Source organism: Heptranchias perlo, assembly GCF_035084215.1.
Source record: "Heptranchias perlo isolate sHepPer1 chromosome 15 unlocalized genomic scaffold, sHepPer1.hap1 SUPER_15_unloc_1, whole genome shotgun sequence".
In the NCBI taxonomy this organism is placed as follows: Eukaryota; Metazoa; Chordata; class Chondrichthyes; order Hexanchiformes; family Hexanchidae; genus Heptranchias; species Heptranchias perlo.
The window spans coordinates 1-21743 of NW_027138214.1; positions in this window are offsets into that span (position 1 = coordinate 1).

Consider the following 21743-nt stretch of genomic DNA (forward strand, 5'->3'; position numbering starts at 1 on the left):
TCTGGGGAGAGAGAGAGCAACACTGGGGGAGAGAGAGAGCAACACTGGGGGAGAGAGAGAGCGACACTGGGGGAGAGAGAGAGCGACACTGGGAGAGAGAGAGAGCGACACTGGGAGAGAGATAGAGCGACACTGGGGGAGAGGGAGAGAAACACTGGGGGAGAGAGAGAGAAACACTGGGGGAAGAGGGAGCGAAACACTGGGGAAGAGAGAGCGAAACACTGGGGAAGGGAGAGGGAGAGAAACACTGGTGGGAGAGAGACAGAGAAACACTGATGGGAGAGAGAGAGATAGAAACACTGGGGGGGAGAGAGAGAGAGAAAAACACTGGGGGGGAGAGAGAGATAGAGAAACACTGGGGGGGAGAGAGAGAGAAACACTGGGGGGAGAGAGAGAGAGAAAAACTGGGGGGAGAGAGAGAGAAACACTGGGGGGAGAGGGAGAGAAACACTGGGGGGAGAGGGAGAGAGAGAGAAACACTGGGGGGGGGAGAGAGAGAGAGAAACACTGTGGGGGGAGAGAGAGAAACACTGGGTGGACAGAGAGATAGAGAAACACTGGGGGGAGAGAGAGAGAGAGAGAGAAACACTGGGGGGAGAGAGAGAGAGAAACACTGAGGGGAGAGAAAGAGAGAAAGAGAAACACTGGGGGGAGAGAGAGAAACACTGGGGGGAGAGAGAGAAACACTGGGGGGAGAGAGAGAAACACTGGGGGGAGAGAGAGAAACACTGTGGGGAGAGAGAGAGACAGAAACACTGGGGTGACAGAGAGATAGAAAAACACTGGGGAGAGAGAGAGAGAAACACTGGGGGGAGAGAGTGAGAGAAACACTGTGGAGAGAGAGAGAGAGAGAAACTGGGGGGTGACAGAGAGAGAAGAACTGGGTGGAGAGAGAGAGAGAAACACTGGGGGGAGAGAGAGAGAGAGAAACACTGGGGGGAGAGAGTGAGAGAAACACTGTGGAGAGAGAGAGAGAGAGAAACTGGGGGGTGACAGAGAGAGAAGAACTGGGTGGAGAGAGAGAGAGAGAAACACTGGGGGGAGAGAGAGAGAGAGAAACACTGGGGGGAGAGAGAGAGACACACACTGGGGGGAGAGAGAGAGAGAGAAACACTGGGGGGAGAGGGAGAGAAAAACTGGGGAGAGAGAGAGAGAGACAGAAACACAGCGGGGGGAGGGAGAGAGAGAAAAACTGGCGGGGGTGGGGGGAGAGAGAGAGAGAAACACTGGGGGGAGAGAGAGAGATTGAGAAACACTGGGGGGAGATAGAGAGAGAGAAACACTGGGGGAGAGAGAGATAGAGAAACACTGGGGGGAGAGAGAGAGATTGAGAAACACTGGGGGGAGATAGAGAGAGAGAAACACTGGGGGAGAGAGAGATAGAGAAACACTGGGGGAGAGAGAGAGAGAGAGAAACACTGGGGGGAGAGAGAGATAGAGAAACACTGGGGGGGAGAGAGAGAGAAACACTGGGGGGAGAGAGAGAGAGAAAACTGGGGGGAGAGAGAGAGATAAACACTGTGGGGGAGAGAGAGAAACACTGGGTGGACAGAGAGATAGAGAAACATTGGGGGGAGAGAGAGAGAGAGAGAAACACTGGGGGGAGAGAGAGAAACACTGGGGGAGAGAGAGAGAAACACTGGGGGGAGAGAGAGAAACACTGGGGGAGAGAGAGAGAAACACTGGGGGGAGAGAGTGACAGAAACACTGGGGAGAGAGAGTGAGACAAACACTGGGGAGAGAGAGAGAGAGAAACACTGAGGGGAGAGAGAGAGAGAATCACTGGGGGGAGAGAGAGAGAGAGAAACACTGGTGGGAGAGAGAGATAGAGAAACACTGGGGGGGGAGAGAGAGAGAAACACTGGGGGGAGAGAGAGAGAAAAACTGGGGGGAGAGAGAGAGAGAAAAACTGGGGGAGAGAGAGAGAAACACTGGGGGAGAGAGAGAAACAATGGGGGGAGAGAGAGAGAAATACTGGGGGGAAGAGAGAGAGAAACACTGGGGGGGGGGGGTAGAGAGAGAGAAACACTGGGGGAGAGAGAGAGAGAAATACTCGGGGGGAGAGAAAGAGAGAAACACTGGGAGAGAGAGAGCAACACTGGGTGGGAGTGAGAGAGCAACACTGGGGGAGAGAGAGAGCAACACTGGGGGAGAGAGAGAGCAACACTGGGGGAGAGAGAGAGCAACACTGGGGGAGAGAGAGAGCAACACTGGGGGAGAGAGAGAGCAACACTGGGGGAGAGAGAGAGCAACACTGGGGGAGAGAGAGAGCAACACTGGGGGAGAGAGAGAGCAACACTGGGGGAGAGAGAGAGCAACACTGGGGGAGAGAGTGAGAGAGTAACACTGGGGAGAGACAGAGAGAAACACTGGGGAGAGAGAGAGAGAAACACTGAGGGGAGAGAGTGAGAGAAACACTGAGGGGAGAGAGTGAGAGAAACACTGAGGGGAGAGAGTGAGAGAAACACTGAGGGGAGAGAGTGAGAGAAACACTGGGGGGGGGGGGAAGAGAGAGAGAAACTTTGAGGGGAGAGATAAAGGGAAATACTGGGGGTAGAGAGAGAGAAACACTGGGGGAGAGAGAGAGAGCAACACTGGGGGAGAGAGAGAGAGCAACACTGGGGGAGAGAGAGAGAGCAACACTGGGGGAGAGTGAGATAAACACTGAGAGAGAGAGAGAAAAAAACTGGGGGGATAGGGAAAGAAACACTGGGGGGAGAGAGAGAGAAACAATGGGGGAGAGAGAGAGAAACACTGGGGGAGAGAGAGAGAAACACTGGGGGGAGAGAGAGAGAGAAACACTGGGGGGGGGAGAGTGAGAGAGAAAAACTGGGGGGAAGTGAGAGAGGGAAACACTGGGGGAGAGAGAGGGAGAGAAACACTGGGGGGAGAGAGAGAGAGAGAAACACTGGTGGGGGGGAGAGTGAGAGAGAACAACTGGGGGGAAGTGAGAGAGGGAAACATTGGGGGAGAGAGAGAGAGAGAAAAACTTGGGGGAGAGAGAGAGACAGAGAGAGAGAGAGAAACACTGGGGGGAGAGAAAGACACAGAGAGAAACACTGGGGTGAGAGAGAGAGACAAACACTGAGGGAGAGAGAGAGAAACACTGGGGGTGGGGGGAGTGAGAGAGAGAAACACTGGGTGGAGGGAGAGAGAGAAACACTGGGGGAGACAGAGAGAGAGAGAGAGAAACACTGGCGGGAAGAGAGAGAGAGAAACACTGGGGGGGAGAGAAAGAGAGCAACACTGGGGGGAGAGAGAGAGCAACACTGGGGGGAGAGAGAGAGCAACACTGGGGGGAGAGAGAGAGCAACACTGGGGGGAGAGAGAGAGCAACACTGGGGGAGGGAGAGAGCAACACTGGGGGAGGGAGAGAGCAACACTGGGGGAGGGAGAGAGCTACACTGGGGGAGGGAGAGAGCTACACTGGGGGAGGGAGAGAGCTGCACTGGGGGAGAGAGAGAGAGTGACACTGGGGGAGAGTGAGAGAGCGACACTGGGGGAGAGAGGGAGAGAAACACTGGGGGAGAGGGAGAGAAACACTGGGGGAGAGAGAGAGAAACAGTGGGGGAGAGAGAGAAACACTGGGGGAGAGAGAGAAACACTGGGGGAAGAGAGAGCGAAACACTGGGGGAAGAGAGAGCGAAACACTGGGGAAGAGAGAGAGAGAGAAACACTGGGGGGAGAGAGAGAGAGAGAAACACTGGGGGGGGAGAGAGAGAGAGAAACACTGGGGGAGAGAGAGAGAGAGTGAGAGAGAGAAACACTGGTGAGAGAGAGAAAGAAACACTGAGGGAAAGAGAGAGAAACACTGGGGGAGAGAGAGAGATATACTGGGAGAGAGAGAGAGAGCAACACTGGGGGGGAGTGAGAGAGCAACACTGGGGGAGAGAGAGAGATATACTGGGAGAGAGAGAGAGAGCAACACTGGGGGGGAGTGAGAGAGCAACACTGGGGGAGAGAGAGAGCAACACTGGGGGAGAGAGAGAGCAAAACTGGGGGAGAGAGAGAGCAAAACTGGGGGAGAGAGAGAGAGTGACACTGGGGGAGAGAGAGAGAGTGACACTGGGGGAGAGAGAGAGTGTGACACTGGGGGAGAGAGAGAGAGCGACACTGGGGGAGAGAGAGAGAGCGACACTGGGAGAGAGGGAGAGAAACACTGGGGGAGAGAGAGAGAAACAGTGGGGGAGAGAGAGAAACACTGGGGGAGAGAGAGAAAAACTGGGGGAAGAGAGAGCGAAACACTGGGGAAGAGAGAGAGAGAGAAACACTGGGGGGAGAGAGAGAGAGAAACACTCGGGGGGAGAGAAAGAGAGAAACACGGGGGGGAGAGAAAGACACAGAGCGAAATACTGGGGTGAGAGAGAGAAAGAAACACTGAGGGAAAGAGAGAGAAACACTGGGGGAGAGAGAGAGCAACACTGGGGGAGAGAGAGAGATATACTGGGAGAGAGAGAGGGAGCAACACTAGGGGGGAGTGAGAGAGCAACACTGGGGGGGAGTGAGAGAGCAACACTGGGGGAGAGAGAGAGCAAAACTGGGGGAGAGAGAGAGCAACACTGGGGGAGAGAGAGAGCAACACTGGGGGAGAGAGAGAGCAACACTGGGGGAGAGAGAGAGCAACACTGGGGGAGAGAGAGAGCAACACTGGGGGAGAGAGAGAGCAACACTGGGGGAGAGAGAGAGCAACACTGGGGGAGAGAGAGAGCAACACTGGGGGAGAGAGAGAGCAACACTGGGGGAGAGAGAGAGCAACACTGGGGGAGAGAGAGAGCAACACTGGGGGAGAGAGAGAGCAACACTGGGGGAGAGAGAGAGCAACACTGGGGGAGAGAGAGAGCAACACTGGGGGAGAGAGAGAGCAACACTGGGGGAGAGAGAGAGCAACACTGGGGGAGAGAGAGAGCAACACTGGGGGAGAGAGAGAGCAACACTGGGGGAGAGAGAGAGCAACACTGGGGGAGAGAGAGAGCAACACTGGGGGAGAGAGAGAGCAACACTGGGGGAGAGAGAGAGCAACACTGGGGGAGAGAGAGAGCAACACTGGGGGAGAGAGAGAGCAACACTGGGGGAGAGAGAGAGCAACACTGGGGGAGAGAGAGAGCAACACTGGGGGAGAGAGAGAGCAACACTGGGGGAGAGAGAGAGCAACACTGGGGGAGAGAGAGAGCAACACTGGGGGAGAGAGAGAGCAACACTGGGGGAGAGAGAGAGCAACACTGGGGGAGAGAGAGAGCAACACTGGGGGAGAGAGAGAGCAACACTGGGGGAGAGAGAGAGAGCAACACTGGGGGAGAGAGAGAGCAACACTGGGGGAGAGAGAGAGCAACACTGGGGGAGAGAGAGAGCAACACTGGGGGAGAGAGAGAGCAACACTGGGGGAGAGAGAGAGCAACACTGGGGGAGAGAGAGAGCAACACTGGGGGAGAGAGAGAGCAACACTGGGGGAGAGAGAGAGCAACACTGGGGGAGAGAGAGAGCAACACTGGGGGAGAGAGAGAGCAACACTGGGGGAGAGAGAGAGCAACACTGGGGGAGAGAGAGAGCAACACTGGGGGAGAGAGAGAGCAACACTGGGGGAGAGAGAGAGCAACACTGGGGGAGGGAGAGAGCCACACTGGGGGAGGGAGAGAGCCACACTGGGGGAGGGAGAGAGCCACACTGGGGGAGGGAGAGAGCCACACTGGGGGAGAGAGAGAGCAACACTGGGGGAGAGAGAGAGCAACACTGGGGGAGAGAGAGAGCAACACTGGGGGAGAGAGAGAGCAACACTGGGGGAGAGAGAGAGCAACACTGGGGGAGAGAGAGAGCAACACTGGGGGAGAGAGAGAGCAACACTGGGGGAGAGAGAGAGCAACACTGGGGGAGAGAGAGAGCAACACTAGGGGAGAGAGAGAGCAACACTGGGGGAGAGAGAGCAACACTGGGGGAAGAGAGAGAGAAACACTGGGGGAAGAGAGAGAGAAACACTGGGGGAGATAAAGAGAGAGAAACACTGGGGAGACAGAGGGAGAAACACTGGGGAGAGAGAGAGAGAAACACTGAGGGGAGAGAGTGAGAGAAACACTGAGGGGAGAGAGTGAGAGAAACACTGGGGGGGGGGGTTGGTGGGGAAGAGAGAGAGAAACACTGGGAGGGAGAGAGAGAGAAACATTGAGGGGAGAGAGAGAGAGAAAAAAACTGGGGGGAGAGGGAGAGAAACTCTGGGGGGAGAGAGAGAAAAATTGGGGGGAGAGAGAGAGAAACACTGGGGTGAGAGAGAGAGAGAAAAAAACTGGGGGGAGAGGGAGAGAAACTCTGGGGGGAGAGAGAGAAAAATTGGGGGGAGAGAGAGAGAAACACTGGGGGGAGAGAGAGAGAAACATTGGGGGAAGAGAGAGAGAAACATTGGGGGAAGAGAGAGAGAAACACTGGGGGGAGAGAGAGAGAAACACTGGGGGAGAGAGAGAGAGAGAAACACTGGGGGAGAGTGAGAGAAACACTGGGGGGGGGAGAGTGAGAGAGAAAAACTGGGGGGAGTGAGAGAGAGTAACACTGGGTGGAGGGAGAGAGAGAAACACTGGGGGAGAGAGAGAGAAACACTCGGGGGGGAGGGAAAGAGAGAAACACTGGGTGGAGAGAAAGAAACAGAGAGAAACACTGGGGTGAGAGAGAGAGAAAAACAATGAGGGAGAGAGAGAGAAACACTGGGGGAGAGAGAGTGCAACACTGAGGGGAGAGAGTGAGAGAAACACTGAGGGGAGAGAGTGAGAGAAACACTGGGGGGGGGGTTGGTGGGGAAGAGAGAGAGAAACACTTGGAGGGAGAGAGAGAGAAACATTGAGGGGAGAGATGAAGGGAAATACTGGGGGTAGAGAGAGAGAGAAACACTGGGGTGAGAGAGAGAGAGAAAAAAACTGGGGGAGAGGGAGAGAAATACTGGGGGGAGAGAGAGAGAAACTCTGGGGGGAGAGAGAGAAAAATTGGGGGGAGAGAGAGAGAAACACTGGGGGGAGAGAGAGAGAAACATTGGGGGAAGAGAGAGAGAAACACTGGGGGGAGAGAGAGAGAGAGAAACACTGGGGGGGGGGGGAGAGTGAGAGAGAAAAACTGGGGGGAGTGAGAGAGAGTAACACTGGGTGGAGGGAGAGAGAGAAACACTGGGGGAGAGAGAGAGAGAGAGAGTAACACTGGGGGGAAGAGATAGAGAGAAACACTGGGGGGAGAGAAAGAAACAGAGAGAAACACTGGGGTGAGAGAGAGAGAAAAACACTGAGGGAGAGAGAGAGAAACACTGGGGGAGAGAGAGAGCAACACTGGGGGAGGGAGAGAGCAACACTGGGGGAGGGAGAGAGCAACACTGGGGGAGGGAGAGAGCAACACTGGGGGAGGGAGAGAGCAACACTGGGGGAGGGAGAGAGCAACACTGGGGGAGGGAGAGAGCAACACTGGGGGAGGGAGAGAGCAACACTGGGGGAGGGAGAGAGCAACACTGGGGGAGGGAGAGAGCAACACTGGGGGAGGGAGAGAGCAACACTGGGGGAGGGAGAGAGCAACACTGGGGGAGGGAGAGAGCAACACTGGGGGAGGGAGAGAGCAACACTGGGGGAGGGAGAGAGCAACACTGGGGGAGGGAGAGAGCAACACTGGGGGAGGGAGAGAGCAACACTGGGGGAGGGAGAGAGCAACACTGGGGGAGGGAGAGAGCAACACTGGGGGAGGGAGAGAGCAACACTGGGGGAGGGAGAGAGCAACACTGGGGGAGGGAGAGAGCAACACTGGGGGAGGGAGAGAGCAACACTGGGGGAGAGAGAGTGAGAGAAACACTGAGGGGAGAGAGTGAGAGAAACACTGAGGGGAGAGAGTGAGAGAAACACTGAGGGGGGGGGGGGGTTGGTGGGGAAGAGAGAGAGAAACACTTGGAGGGAGAGAGAGAGAAACATTGAGGGGAGAGATGAAGGGAAATACTGGGGGTAGAGAGAGAGAGAAACACTGGGGAGAGAGAGAGAAACACTGGGGTGAGAGAGAGAGAGAAAAAAACTGGGGGGAGAGGGAGAGAAACACTGGGGGGAGAGAGAGAGAAACTCTGGGGGGAGAGAGACAAACACTGGGGGGAGAGAGAGAGAAACACTGGGGGGAGAGAGAGAGAAACACTGGGGGGAGAGAGAGAGAAACACTGGGGGGAGAGAGAGAGAAACACTGGGGGGAGAGAGAGAGAGAGAAACACTGGGGGGGGGGAGAGTGAGAGAGAAAAACAGGGGGGAAGTGAGAGAGGGAAACACTGGGGGAGAGAGAGGGAGAGAAACACTGGGGGGAGAGAGAGAGAGAAACACTGGGGGGGGGAGAGTGAGAGAGAAAAACTGGGGGGAGTGAGAGAGAGTAACACTGGGTGGAGGGAGAGAGAGAAACACTGGGGGAGACAGAGAGAGAGAGAGAGAGAGAGAAACACTGGGGGGAAGAGAGAGACAGAAACACTCGGGGTGGAGGGAAAGAGAGAAACACTGGGGGGAGAGAAAGAAACAGAGAGAAACACTGGGGTGAGAGAGAGAGAAAAACACTGAGGGAGAGAGAGATAAACACTGGGGGAGAGAGAGAGCAACACTGGGGGAGAGAGAGAGCAACACTGGGGGAGAGAGAGAGCAACACTGGGGGAGAGAGAGAGCGACACTGGGAGAGAGAGAGAGCGACACTGGGAGAGAGAGAGAGCGACACTGGGGGAGAGGGAGAGAAACACTGGGGGAGAGAGAGAGAGACACTGGGGGAAGAGGGAGCGAAACACTGGGGGAAGAGAGAGCGAAACACTGGGGAAGGGAGAGGGAGAGAAACACTGGGGGGAGAGAGACAGAGAAACACTGATGGGAGAGAGAGAGATAGAAACACTGGGGGGAGAGAGAGAGAGAAAAACACTGGGGGGGAGAGAGAGATAGAGAAACACTGGGGGGGAGAGAGAGAGAAACACTGGGGGGAGAGAGAGAGAGAAAAACTGGGGGGGAGAGAGAGAGAAACACTGGGGGGAGAGGGAGAGAAACACTGGGGGGAGAGGGAGAGAGAGAGAAACACTGGGGGGGGGAGAGAGAGAGAGAAACACTGTGGGGGGAGAGAGAGAAACACTGGGTGGACAGAGAGATAGAGAAACACTGGGGGGAGAGAGAGAGAGAGAGAGAAACACTGGGGGGAGAGAGAGAGAGAAACACTGAGGGGAGAGAAAGAGAGAAAGAGAAACACTGGGGGGAGAGAGAGAAACACTGGGGGGAGAGAGAGAAACACTGGGGGGGGAGAGAGAAACACTGGGGGGAGAGAGAGAGAGAGAAACACTGGTGGGAGAGAGAGAGAGAGAAACACTGGTGGGAGAGAGAGATAGAGAAACACTGGGGGGAGAGAGAGAGAAAAACTGGGGGGAGAGAGAGAGACAGAAACACTGGGGTGACAGAGAGATAGAAAAACACTGGGGAGAGAGAGAGAGAGAGAAACACTGGGGGGAGAGAGAGAGAGAAACACTGGGGGGGAGAGAGAGAGAAACACTGGGGGGAGAGAGAGAGAAACACTGTGGGGAGAGAGAGAGACAGAAACACTGGGGTGACAGAGAGATAGAAAAACACTGGGGAGAGAGAGAGAGAGAGAAACACTGGGGGGAGAGAGATAGAAAAACACTGGGGGAGAGAGAGAGACAGAAACACTGGGGTGACAGAGAGATAGAAAAACACTGGGGAGAGAGAGAGAGAGAGAAACACTGGGGTGACAGAGAGATAGAAAAACACTGGGGAGAGAGAGAGAGAGAGAGAAACACTGGGGGGAGAGAGAGAGAATGACTGGGGGGGAGAGAGAGAAACACTGTGGGGAGAGAGAGAGAAACACTGGGGGGAGAGAGAGAGAAACACTGGGGGGAGAGAGTGAGACACACACTGGGGGGAGAGAGAGAGAGAGAAACACTGGGGGGAGAGAGAGAGAAACACTGGGGGGAGAGAGAGAGAGAGAAACACTGGGGGGAGAGGGAGAGAAAAACTGGGGAGAGAGAGGGAAAAACTGGGGGAGAGAGAGAGAGAGACAGAAACACAGCGGGGGGAGGGAGAGAGAGAAAAACTGGCGGGGGTGGGGGGAGAGAGAGAGAGAAACACTGGGGGGAGAGAGAGAGATTGAGAAACACTGGGGGGAGATAGAGAGAGAGAAAAACTGGTGGGAGAGAGAGAAAAACCGTGGAGAGAGAGAGAGAAACACTGGGGGGAGAGAGAGAGAGGGAGAGAAACACTCGGGGGTGGAGAGAGAGAGAAACCCTGGGGGAGAGCGAGAGAAACACTGGGGGGAAAGAGAGAGAAACACTGGGGGGAGTGAGAGAGAAACAGTGGGGGGAGAGAGAGAGAATCAAGGTGGGGGTGAGAGAGAGAAAAAACGGGGGGAGAGAGAGAGAGAGTGAAACACTGGGGAGAAAGAGAGAGAGAAACACTGGGGGGGGGGGTAGAGAGAGAGAGAGAGAGAAACACTGGGGGGAGAGAGAGAGAGAAAAAAACTGGGGGGAGAGAGAGAGAAAAACTGGGGGGAGAGAGAGAGAAAAATTGGGGGGAGAGAGAGAGAAAAACTGAGGGGAGGGAGAGAGAAAAACTGGGCGGAGGGAGAGAAAAACTTGGGGGAGAGAGAGAGAGAAACACTGGTGGGAGAGAGAGAGAGAAACACTGGGGGGAGAGAGAGAGAGAAACACTGGGGGGAGAGAGAGAGAAACACTGGGGAGAGTGAGAGAGAGAAACACTGGTGAGAGTGAGAGTGAAACACTGGGAGAGTGAGAGAGAAACACTGGGGAGAGTGAGAGAAACACTGGGGAGAGTGAGAGAGAAACACTGGGGGAGAGAGAGAGAAACATTGTGGGGAGAGAGAATCACTGGGGGGAGAGAGAGAGAGAGAAACACTGGGGAGAGAGAGAGAGAGAATCACTGGGGGGAGAGAGAGAGAGAGAAACACTGGGGGAGAGAGAGAGAGAGAAACACTGGGGGAGAGAGAGAGAGAGAGAAATACTGGGGGGAGAGAGAGAGAGAAACACTGGGGGGAGAGAGAGAGAGAGAGAGAAACACTGGGGGGAGAGAGAGAGAGAGAGAGAAACACTGGGGGGTTTGAGAGAGAAAAACACTGGGGGGTTTGAGAGAGAGAGAGAGAGAGAAACACTGGGGGGAGAGAGAGAGAGAAACACTGGGGGGAGAGAGAGAGAGAAACACTGGGGGGAGAGAGAGAGAGAAACACTGGGGGGAGAGAGAGAGAGAAACACTGGGGGGAGAGAGAGAGAGAAACACTGGGGGGTTTGGGAGAGAGAGAGAGAGAGAAACACCGTTCGGGAGAGAGAGAGAGAAACACCGGGGGGAGAGAGAGAGAGCGAAACACCGGGGAGAGAGAGAGCGAAACATCGGGGGGAGAGAGAGAGAGAGAAACACTGGGGGGAGAGAGAGAGAGAGAGAAACACTGGGGGGAGAGAGATAGAAAAACACTGGGGGAGAGAGAGAGACAGAAACACTGGGGTGACAGAGAGATAGAAAAACACTGGGGAGAGAGAGAGAGAGAGAAACACTGGGGTGACAGAGAGATAGAAAAACACTGGGGAGAGAACATAAGAACATAAGAACATAAGAAATTGGAGCAGGAGTAGGCCAATCGGCCCCTCGAGCCTGCTCCGCCATTTAATAAGATCATGGCTGATCTGATCCCAACCACAAATCTAAAGAACACAAGAAGTCGGAGCAGGACCCGGCCACATAGCCCCTGGGCCCTCTCCGCCACCCACAGGGCATTGACCGATCCGAACTCAGCTTCATGTCCAATTTCCTGCCTGCTCCCCATAACCCCTAATTCCCTTTACTTCGAGGAAACTGTCTATTTCTGTTTTAAATTTATCTAATGATGTAGCTTCCACAGCTTCCTGGGGCAGCATATTCCACAGACCTACCACCCTCTGAGTGAAGAAGTTTCTCCTCATCTCAGTTTTGAAAGAGCAGCCCCTTATTCTAAGATTATGCCCCCTAGTTCTAGTTTCACCCATCTTTGGGAACATCCTTACTGCATCCACCCGATCAAGACCCCTCACAATCTTATATGTTTCAATAAGATCGCCTCTCATTCTTCTGAACTCCAATGAGTAGAGTCCCAATCTACTCAACCTCTCCTCATATGTGCGCCCCCTCATCCCCGGGATTAACCGAGTGAACCTTCTTTGTACTGCCTCGAGAGCAAGTATGTCTTTTCTTAAGTATGGAGACCAAAACTGTATGCAGTATTCCAGGTGCGGTCTCACCAATACCTTATATAACTGCAGCAATACCTCCCTGTTTTTATATTCTATCCCCCTAGCAATAAAAGCCAACATTCCGTTGGCTTTCTTGATCACCTGCTGCACCTGCATACCAACTTTTTGATTTTCTTGCACTAGGACCCCCAGATCCCTTTGTACTGCAGTACTTTCCAGTCTCTCGCCATTAAGAAAATAACTTGCTCTCTGATTTTTCCTGCCAAAGTGCATAACCTCACATTTTCCAATATTATATTGCATCTGCCAAATCTCCGCCCACTCACCCAGCCTGTCTATATCCCCTTGCAGGTTTTTTATGTCCTCCTCACTCTCTACTTTCCCTCCCATCTTTGTATCATCTGCAAATTTTGATATGTTGCACTCGGTCCCCTCCTCCAAATCGTTAATATAGATTGTAAAGAGTTGGGGACCCAGCACCGACCCCTGTGGAACACCACTGGTTACTGGTTGCCAGTCCGAAAATGAACCATTTATCCCAACTCTCTGCTTCCTGTTTGATAACCAATCCTCCACCCATGCCAGAATATTACCCCCAATCCCGTGATTTTTTATCTTAAGTAATAATCTTTCATGTGGCACCTTGTCGAATGCCTTCTGGAAGTCTAAATACACTACGTCCACTGGTTCCCCTTTATCCACCCTATACGTTATATCCTCGAAGAACTCAAGCAAATTTGTCAGACATGACTTCCCCTTCATGAAGCCATGCTGACTTTGTCCTATTAAATTATGCTTATCTAAATGTTCCGTTACTGTCTCCTTAATAATAGACTCCAAAATTTTACCCACCACAGATGTTAAGCTAACTGGCCTATAATTTCCAGCCTTCTGCCTACTACCCTTTTTAAATAACGGTGTTACATTAGCAGTTTTCCAATCTGCCGGGACCTCTCCTGAGTCCAGGGAATTTTGGAAAACTATCACCAAAGCATCCACAATCCCTACTGCCACTTCCCTCAAGACCCTAGGATGGAAGCCATCAGGTCCAGGGGATTTATCCGCCTTGAGTCCCATTATTTTACTGAGTACCATCTCCTGAGTGATTTTAATCGTATTTAGCTCCTCCCCCCCGAGAGTCCCCTGTTTGTCCAGTGTTGGGATATTCTTAGTGTCCTCTACTGTAAAGACTGAAACAAAATATTTGTTCAGCATTTTTGCCATCTCCATGTTTCCCACCATTAATTTCCCGGTCTCATCCTCTAAGGGACCTATGTTTGCCTTAGCCACCCTTTTTCTTTTTATATAACTATAGAAACTCTTGCTATCTGTTTTTATATTTTTTGCTAATTTCTTTTCATAATCTAACTTCCCTTTCTTAATCAATCCTTTAGTTACTTTTTGCTGTCTTTTGAAGAATTCCCAATCTTCTATCCTCCCACTAAGTTTGGCTACCTTATATGTCCTTGTTTTTAGTCGGATACTATCCTTGATTTCTTTACTTAGCCACGGGTGGCTGTCATTTCTTTTACACCCTTTTTTCCTCAGTGGAATATATTTATTTTGAAAGTTGTAAAATAACTCCCTAAATGAACACCACTGCTCATGTACCGTCTTACCCTTTAATCTATTTTCCCAGTCCACTTTAATCAATTCCGCTCTCATACCATCATAGTCTCCTTTATTCAAGCTCAGTACGCTTGTTTGAGAATCAACCTTCTCACCCTCTAATTGGATATGGAATTCAACCATGTTGTGGTCGCTCGTTCCAAGGGGATCCTTAACTAGGACATTATTAATTAATCCTGACTCATTACACAGGACCAGGTCCAAGGTTGCCTGCCCCCTTGTAGGATCAGTTACATACTGCTCAAGAAATCCATCCCTGATGCACTCAATGAACTCGTCCTCAAGGCTGCTCTGCCCAATTTGATTTGTCCAGTTAATATGATAATTAAAATCCCCCATAATTATGGCTGTTCCCTTATTACATGCCCCGACTATCTCCTGATTAATACTTCTTCCAGCAGAGTTGCAACTATTAGGAGGCCTATATACTACGCCCACTAATGTTTTTTTTCCCTTATTATTCCTTATCTCCACCCAAACTGTTTCATTATCTTGATGCTTTGTCCCAATATCATTTCTCTGTATTACAGTGATTCCTTCCTTTATTAACATAGCCACCCCACCTCCCCTTCCTTCCTGCCTGTCCTTCCTGATTGTTAAATACCCTGGCATATTTAATTCCCAGTCGTTGTCACCCTGCAGCCATGTTTCTGTAATGGCCACAAGATCATACCCATACGTAGTTATTTGTGCCGTTAACTCGTCCATTTTATTACGAATGCTACGTGCATTCAGATAAAGAACTTTCAAATCTGTTTTGTGACGCTTAGTTCCTGCTTTTTCCTTTTTTAACACTTTACCTATTACTCCATACCTTCTGTCCCTTCCTGTTACGCTTTCCTCTCTCTCCCTGCTCAGGTTCCCAACCCCCTGCCACTTTAGTTTAAACCCTCCCCAACAGCACTAGCAAACACTCCTCCTAGGACAGCGGTCCCGGCCCTGCCCAGGTGCAGACCGTCCGGTTTGTACTGGTCCCACCTCCCCCAGAACCGTTTCCAGTGTCCCAGGAATTTGAATCCCTCCCCCTTGCACCATTCCTCTAGCCACGTATTCATTTGAAATATCCTCCTATTTCTACTCTGACTAGCACGTGGCACTGGCAGCAATCCTGAGATTACTACCTTTGAGGTCCTATTTTTTAATTTACCTCCTAACTCCCTATATTCTGCTTTTAGGACCTCATCCCCTTTTTTACCTATATCGTTGGTGCCTATGTGCACCACGACAGCTGGCTGTTCGCCCTCCCCTGGGGGGAGAGAGAGAGAAACACTGTGGGGAGAGAGAGAGAAACACTGGGGGGAGAGAGAGAGAAACACTGGGGGGCGAGAGAGAGAAACACTGGGGGGAGAGAGTGAGACACACACTGGGGGGAGAGAGAGAGAGAGAAACACTGGGGGGAGAGAGAGAGAAACACTGGGGGGAGAGAGAGAGAGAGAAACACTGGGGGGAGAGGGAGAGAAAAACTGGGGAGAGAGAGGGAAAAACTGGGGGAGAGAGAGAGAGAGACAGAAACACAGCGGGGGGAGGGAGAGAGAGAAAAACTGGCGGGGGTGGGGGGAGAGAGAGAGAGAAACACTGGGGGGAGAGAGAGAGATTGAGAAACACTGGGGGGAGATAGAGAGAGAGAAAAACTGGTGGGAGAGAGAGAAAAACCGTGGAGAGAGAGAGAGAAACACTGGGGGGAGAGAGAGAGAGGGAGAGAAACACTCGGGGGTGGAGAGAGAGAGAAACCCTGGGGGAGAGCGAGAGAAACACTGGGGGGAAAGAGAGAGAAACACTGGGGGGAGTGAGAGAGAAACAGTGGGGGGAGAGAGAGAGAATCAAGGTGGGGGTGAGAGAGAGAAAAAACGGGGGGAGAGAGAGAGAGAGTGAAACACTGGGGAGAGAGAGAGAGAGAAACACTGGGGGGGGGGGGTAGAGAGAGAGAGAGTGAGAAACACTGGGGGGAGAGAGAGAGAGAAAAAAACTGGGGGGAGAGAGAGAGAAAAACTGGGGGGAGAGAGAGAGAAAAATTGGGGGGAGAGAGAGAGAAAAACTGAGGGGAGGGAGAGAGAAAAACTGGGCGGAGGGAGAGAAAAACTTGGGGGAGAGAGAGAGAGAAACACTGGTGAGAGTGAGAGTGAAACACTGGGAGAGTGAGAGAGAAACACTGGGGAGAGTGAGAGAAACACTGGGGAGAGTGAGAGTGAAACACTGGGGGAGAGAGAGAGAAACATTGTGGGGAGAGAGAATCACTGGGGGGAGAGAGAGAGAGAAACACTGGGGAGAGAGAGAGAGAGAATCACTGGGGGGAGAGAGAGAGAGAGAAACACTGGGGGAGAGAGAGAGAGAGAAACACTGGGGGAGAGAGAGAGAGAGAGAAATACTGGGGGGAGAGAGAGAGAGAAACACTGGGGGGAGAGAGAGAGAGAGAGAGAGAAACACTGGGGGGAGAGAGAGAGAGAGAGAGAAACACTGGGGGGTTTGAGAGAGAAAAACACTGGGGGGTTTGAGAGAGAGAGAGAGAGAGAAACACTGGGGGGAGAGAGAGAGAGAAACACTGGGGGGAGAGAGAGAGAGAAACACTGGGGGGAGAGAGAGAGAGAAACACTGGGGGGTTTGGGAGAGAGAGAGAGAGAGAAACACCGTTCGGGAGAGAGAGAGAGAGAAACACCGGGGGGAGAGAGAGAGAGCGAAACACCGGGGGGAGAGAGAGCGAAACATCGGGGGGAGAGAGAGCGAAACACCGGGGGGAGAGAGAGCGAAACACCGGGGGAGAGAGAGCGAAACACCGGGGGGAGAGAGAGCGAAACACCGGGGGGAGAGAGAGAGAGAGAAACACTGGGGGGAGAGAGAGAGAGAGAGAAACACTGGGGGGAGATAGAGAGAGAGAGAAACACTGGGGGGAGAGAGAGAGAAACACTGGGGGGAGAGAGAGAGAGAGAGAGAGAGAAACACTGGGGGGAGAGAGAGAGGGAGAGGGGGTGGACATATGAGGAGAGGTTGAGTAGATTGGGACTCTACTCATTGGAGTTCAGAAGAATGAGAGGCGATCTTATTGAAACATATAAGATTCTGAAGGGTCTTGATCGGGTGGATGCAGTAAGGATGTTCCCAAAGATGGGTGAAACTAGAACTGGGGGGCATAATCTTAGAATAAGGGGCTGCTCTTTCAAAACTGAGATGAGGAGAAACTTCTTCACTCAGAGGGTGGTAGGTCTGTGGAATTTGCTGCCCCAGGAAGCTGTGGAAGCTACATCATTAGATAAATTTAAAACAGAAATAGACAGTTTCCTAGAAGTAAGGGGAATTAGGGGTTATGGGGAGCGGGCAGGAAATTGGACATGAAGCTGAGTTCGGATCGGTCAATGCCCTGTGGGTGGCGGAGAGGGCCCAGGGGCTATGTGGCCGGGTCCTGCTCCGACTTCTTGTGTTCTTTAGATTTGTGGTTGGGATCAGATCAGCCATGATCTTATTGAATGGCGGAGCAGGCTCGAGGGGCCGATTGGCCTACTCCTGCTCCAATTTCTTATGTTCTTATGTTCTTATGAGAGAGAAACACTGGGGGGGGAGAGAGAGAGAGAGACACTGGGGGGTTTGAGAGAGAGAAACACTGGGGGGTTTGAGAGAGAGAGAGAGAGAGAAACACTGGGGGGAGAGAGAGAGAGCGAAACACCGGGGGGAGAGAGAGAGAGCGAAACATCGGGGGGAGAGAGAGCGAAACACCGGGGGGAGAGAGAGCGAAACACCGGGGGAGAGAGAGCGAAACACCGGGGGAGAGAGAGCGAAACACCGGGGGGAGAGAGAGCGAAACACCGGGGGGAGAGAGAGCGAAACACCGGGGGGAGAGAGAGCGAGAGAAATACTGGGGGGAGAGAGAGAGAGCGAAACACCGGGGGGAGAGAGAGAGAGCGAAACATCGGGGGGAGAGAGAGCGAAACACCGGGGGGAGAGAGAGCGAAACACCGGGGGAGAGAGAGCGAAATACCGGGGGAGAGAGAGCGAAACACCGGGGGGAGAGAGAGCGAAACACCGGGGGGAGAGAGAGCGAAACACCGGGGGGAGAGAGAGCGAGAGAAATACTGGGGGGAGAGAGAGAGAGAGAAACACTGGGGGGAGAGAGAGAGAGCGAAACACCGGGGGGAGAGAGAGAGAGCGAAACATCGGGGGGAGAGAGAGCGAAACACCGGGGGGAGAGAGAGCGAAACACCGGGGGAGAGAGAGCGAAACACCGGGTTGAGAGAGAGCGAAACACCGGGGGGAGAGAGAGCGAGAGAAATACTGGGGGGAGAGAGAGAGAGAGAAACACTGAGGGGAGAGAGAGAGAGAAACACTGGGGGGAGAGAGAGAGAGAATCACTGGGGGGAGAGAGAGAGAAACACTGGGGGGAGAGAGAGAGAAAAACTGGGGGGAGAGAGAGAGAAAAACTGGGGGGAGAGAGAGAGAGAAAAACTGGGGGGAGAGAGAGAGAAACACTGGGGGAGAGAGAGAAATACTGGGGGGAGAGAGAGAGAGAGAAAAACACTGGGGGGAGAGAGAGAGAGAAACACTGGGGGGAGAGAGGGAGAGAGAAACACTGGGGGGAGAGAGAGAGAGAGAAACACTGAGGGGTGAGAGAGAGAAACACTGTGGGGAGAGAGAGAAAAACTGGGGGGAGAGAGAGAGAGAAAAACTGGGGGGAGAGAGAGAGAAACACTGGGGGAGAGAGAGAGAAACACTGGGGGAGAGAGAGAGAGAGAAAAACACTGGGGGGGGGGAGAGAGAGAAACACTGGGGGGAGAGAGGGAGAGAGAAACACTGGGGGGAGAGAGAGAGAGAGAAACACTGAGGGGTGAGAGAGAGAAACACTGTGGGGAGAGAGAGAGAGAGAGAGAAACACTGGGGGGAGTGAGAGAGAGAAACACTGAGGGGAGAGAAAGAGAGACAGAGAAACACTGGGGGGAGAGAGAGAAACACTGGGGGGAGAGAGAGAGAAACACTGGGGGGAGAGAGAGAGAGAAATACTGGGGGGAGAGAGAGAGAGAGAGAGAAACACTGGGGGGAGTGAGAGAGAGAAACACTGAGGGGAGAGAAAGAGAGACAGAGAAACACTGGGGGGAGAGAGAGAAACACTGGGGGGAGAGAGAGAGAAACACTGGGGGGAGAGAGAGAGAGAAATACTGGGGGGAGAGAGAGTGAAACACTGTGGGGAGAGAGAGAGACAGAAACACTGGGGTGACAGAGAGATAGAAAAACACTGGGGAGAGAGAGAGAGAGAGAAACACTGGGGGGAGAGAGAGAGAGAAACACTGGGGGGAGAGAGAGAGAATGACTGGGGGGGAGAGAGAGAAACACTGGGGGGAGAGAAAGAGAAACACTGTGGGGAGATAGAGAGAAACACTGGGGGGAGAGAGTGAGAGAAACACTGGGGGGAGAGAGTGAGAGAAACACTGGGGAGAGGGAGTGAGAGAATCACTGTGGAGAGAGAGAGAGAGAGAGAAACTGGGGGGTGACAGAGAGAGAAGAACTGGGTGGAGAGAGAGAGAGAAACACTGGGGGGAGAGAGAGAGAGAGAAACACTGGGGGGAGAGGGAGAGAAAAACTGGGGAGAGAGAGGGAAAAACTGGGGGAGAGAGAGAGAGAGACAGAAACACAGCGGGGGGAGGGAGAGAGAGAAAAACTGGTGGGGGTGGGGGGAGAGAGAGAGAGAAACACTGGGGGGGGAGAGAGAGATTGAGAAACACTGGGGGGAGATAGAGAGAGAGAAAAACTGGTGGGAGAGAGAGAAAAACCATGGAGAGAGAGAGAGAAACACTGGGGGGAGAGAGAGAGAGGGAGAGAAACACTCGGGGGTGGAGAGAGAGAGAAACCCTGGGGGAGAGCGAGAGAAACACTGGGGGGAAAGAGAGAGAAACACTGGGGGGAGTGAGAGAGAAACAGTGGGGGGAGAGAGAGAGAATCAAGGTGGGGGTGAGAGAGAGAAAAAACGGGGGGAGAGAGAGAGAGAGTGAAACACTGGGGAGAGAGAGAGAGAGAAACACTGGGGGGGGGGGTAGAGAGAGAGAGAGTGAGAAACACTGGGGGGAGAGAGAGAGAGAAAAAAACTGGGGGGAGAGAGAGAGAAAAACTGGGGGGAGAGAGAGAGAAAAATTGGGGGGAGAGAGAGAGAAAAACTGAGGGGAGGGAGAGAGAAAAACTGATGGGAGGGAGAGAGAAAAACTGGGCGGAGGGAGAGAAAAACTTGGGGGAGAGAGAGAGAGAAACACTGGGGGGAGAGAGAGAGAGAAACACTGGGGGGAGAGAGAGAGAGAAACACTGGGGAGAGTGAGAGAGAGAAACACTGGGGAGAGTGAGAGAGAGAAACACTGGTGAGAGTGAGAGTGAAACACTGGTGAGAGTGAGAGAGAAACACTGGGGGGAGAGTGAGAGAGAAACACTGGGGGGAGAGTGAGAGAGAAACACTGGGGGGAGAGTGAGAGAGAAACACTGGGGAGAGTGAGAGAAACACTGGGGGAGAGAGAGAGAAACATTGTGGGGAGAGAGAATCACTGGGGGGAGAGAGAGAGAGAGAAACACTGGGGAGAGAGAGAGAGAGAAACACAGGGGGTGAGAGAGAGAAACATTGTGGGGAGAGAGAATCACTGGGGGGAGAGAGAGAGAGAAACACTGGGGAGAGAGAGAGAGAGAAACACTGGGGAGAGAGAGAGAGAAAAACACTGGGGAGAGAGAGAGAGAAAAACACTGGGGAGAGAGAGAGAGAAAAACACTGGGGAGAGAGAGAGAGCGAAACACTGGGGGAGAGAGAGAGAGAGAAACACTGGGGGGAGAGAGAGAGAGAGACACTGGTGGGAGAGAGAGAGAGAGAGAGAAATACTGGGGGGAGAGAGAGAGAGAGAGAAACACTGGGGGGAGAGAGAGAGAGAAAGAGAAACACTGGGGGGAGAGAGAGAGAGAGAGAGAAACACTGGGGGGTTTGAGAGAGAAAAACACTGGGGGGTATGAGAGAGAGAGAGAGAGAGAAACACTGGGGGGAGAGAGAGAGAGAAACACTGTGGGGAGAGAGAGAGAGAAACACTGTGGGGAGAGAGAGAGAAACACCGTGGGGAGAGAGAGAGAGAGAGAGAAACACCGTTCGGGAGAGAGAGAGAGAGAAACACCGGGGGGAGAGAGAGAGAGCGAAACACCGGGGGGAGAGAGAGAGAGCGAAACACCGGGGGAGAGAGAGCGAAACACCGGGGGGAGAGAGAGCGAAACACCGGGGGGAGAGAGAGCGAAACACCGGGGGGAGAGAGAGCGAAACACCGGGGGGAGAGAGAGCGAAACACCGGGGGGAGAGAGAGCGAAACACCGGGGGGAGAGAGAGCGAAACACCGGGGGGAGAGAGAGAGAGAGAGAGAGAAACACTGGGGGGAGATAGAGAGAGAGAGAAACACTGGGGGGAGAGAGAGAGAGAGAGAGAAACACTGGGGGGAGAGAGAGAGAGAGAGAAATACTGGGGGGAGAGAGAGAGAGATACACTGGGGGGAGAGAGAGAGAGAGAGAGAAACACTGGGGGGAGAGAGAGAGAGAGAGAGAGAGAAACACTGGGGGGAGAGAGAGAGAGAGAGAGAAACACTGGGGGGAGAGAGAGAGGGAGAGAGAAACACTGGGGGTAGAGAGAGAGAGAGAGAGAGAAACACTGGGGGGAGAGAGAGAGAGAGAAACACTGGGGGGAGAGAGAGAGAGAGAAACACTGGGGGGAGAGAGAGAGAGAAACACTGGGGGGAGAGAGAGAGAGAGAGAAACATTGGGGGGAGAGAGAGAGAGAGAAACACTGGGGGGAGAGAGAGAGAGAAACACTGTGGGGAGAGAGAGAGAGAGCGAAACACCGGGGGGAGAGAGAGCGAAACACCGGGGGGAGAGAGAGAGAGAGCGAAACACCGGGGGGAGAGCGAGCGAAACACCGGGGGGGGGGGCG